Source organism: Populus nigra, chromosome 2 (assembly GCF_951802175.1).
Source record: "Populus nigra chromosome 2, ddPopNigr1.1, whole genome shotgun sequence".
Taxonomy (NCBI): Eukaryota; Viridiplantae; Streptophyta; class Magnoliopsida; order Malpighiales; family Salicaceae; genus Populus; species Populus nigra.
In genome coordinates, this window is record NC_084853.1 from 16,249,698 (window position 1) to 16,252,197 (window position 2,500).

Here is a 2,500-nt window from a genome sequence, read left to right on the forward strand (position 1 = left end):
GGGGCAGTGTCGGCAGATTCGGCAGCAGTGTCTGCCGATTCGGCAGCGTTGGCTTGTTGGCGCGGGGGGCCGATGCGAGTGGGGACTTGGGCAGCGGGCAGTGAAAGCAAGAGTTTCCCCGATGCTGCCGGGAAAAACGCTCCCCGGGATGGCCGGGTGAGATGACCCGGCGGCCCGTGACGGGTCATTCAATTCCATGCCCCGTCAACATAACTCCCGATGTACTGTTTGCTTTTTCGGAAGAAGAGATCCATCCCCCCATCCTCGGCCAGCCAAAAACGCTCCAATTAATGGCCGGGTGAGATGACCCGGCGGCCCGCGACGCGTCATTCAAATCACTGCCCTATCGGCTACAACTGCTGATGGGTGGGATTAGAGGCCTGCCATGGTGGTGAGGGGCGGCGAGGACCGTGAAAGCTAGAGTTTTTCAGAGGCTGCCGGGAAAAAGGCCCCTCGGGTGGCGGGGTGCGAGGACCAGGCGCGTCATTCAATTCTCTTCCCTATCAACTTGGCTCCCGTTGGCGGGATTGGAGGCCTACTGTTTGTTACAGGGCTAAAATCGTCAGGGGAAGAGCTGACGAAACAATGCTGGTTTGGATGCAGGGGGTAGTGTTGGAATCGGCAGCGCGAACAAAATCGGCAAAGTCGACAAAAAAGACTGTTGGTCTGGACATCGGGGCAGCGGCAGCCATGCCGACAGGGGGGGAAATCGGCAGCGCAGATTTGTGCAGCTGCAGGTTCGTCGGGGAAATCGGCAGCGCAGATTTTTCGATGAACATGGGCTGGAAGATGGACTGTCCAGGCCAGGCAGGGAAATTCATCAAGGGGACACGCTGACGAAACAGCGCTGGTTTAGACACGGTGGGTGCAGTGTTGGAATCGGCAGCGCCGACGAAATCGGCAAAGTCGGCAGAATCGGCAGCGGGTGCTGGCGATGAGTCTGGACGATTTATAGTCCAGGGCTTGATGGAAAAGACTGTTGGTCCAGACAATGGGGCAGTGGCGGCGCGGATTTGTGCAGCTGCAGGTTCGTCGGGGAAAATCGGCAGCGCAGATTTTTCGACGAACAGGGGCTGGGCGCTGGACTGGCCGGGCCAGGCAGGAAAATTCGTCAGGGGGCCACGCTGACGAAAACAGGGGCTGCGGAGTGGAAAATCGGCAGCGCAGATTTTTCGACGAACAGGGGCTGGACCGGCCGGGCCAGGCAGGAAAATTCGTCAGGGGGGCACGCTGACGAAAAGAGGGGCTGCCGCGTGGAAAATCGGCAGCGCAGATTTTTCGACGAACAGGGGCTGGACTGGCCGGGCCAGGCAGGAAAATTCGTCAGGGGGGCACGCTGACGAAAAGAGGGGCTGCCGCGTGGAAAATCGGCAGCGCAGATTTTTCGACGAACAGGGGCTGGACGCTGGACTGGGCCAGGCAGGAAAATTCGTCAGGGGGCACGCTGACGAAAAGAGGGGCTGCCGCGTGGAAAATCGGCAGCGCAGATTTTTCGACGAACATTCGTCAGGGGGGCACGCTGACGAAAAGAGGGGCTGCCGCGTGGAAAATCGGCAGCGCAGATTTTTCGACGAACATTCGTCAGGGGGGCACGCTGAGGAAAACAGGGGCTGCCGCGTGGAAAATCGGCAGCGCAGATTTTTCGACGAACAGGGGCTGGATGCTGGACCGGCCGGGCCAGGCAGGAAAATTCGTCAGGGGGGCACGCTGACGAAAACAGGGGCTGCGGAGTGGAAAATCGGCAGCGCAGATTTTTCGACGAACAGGGGCTGGACCGGCCGGGCCAGGCAGGAAAATTCGTCAGGGGGGCACGCTGACGAAAAGAGGGGCTGCCGCGTGGAAAATCGGCAGCGCAGATTTTTCGACGAACAGGGGCTGGACGCTGGACTGGGCCAGGCAGGAAAATTCGTCAGGGGGGCACGCTGACGAAAACAGGGGCTGCCGCGTGGAATGGCAGCCTACACGCAGATGCGAATTCGGCAGCGCACGATGGCTTGAGCAGGTCATGGGTTCGACTTGGCGCGATCTGAAACCTGGACGAGGGACTGTCGACGCTGGACGAGCCAGCGCGGTGGCCTGTCGTGCCCCGTTCAGGGGGGGCCTGCCGCGGAGACAGCCCTCGCGGGCTCGACAGCGCAGGCCAGCGTCCCCGACGTCGCTGGCCGCGGCAGGCGAGCTGCCGGGGTTCCCGCATTCCTACAAGAAAACGTCGTGCTTTCCACATGAAACCAATCCAGTAAAATCAGCCATATTTTTATGAGGCTGCCCACTGAATTTGGGGTCATTCCGGGCCGGTTCCTAGTTTTGCGGATTTACTCGATTTCTAATGGTAGGAAAATTAAAACAAATACTTCCCGACCTCGAAAAATTCTGGGAAAATTAATGAAGGTGGATTGGATTTTTGCCAACCTCTGTGCAAAATTTCAGCTCAAAATACCAAGAAATGAATTTTTTAGAGGGGGGGTGACAGCTGGGACCTAGTAGTGTCTCCCCCTGCCAG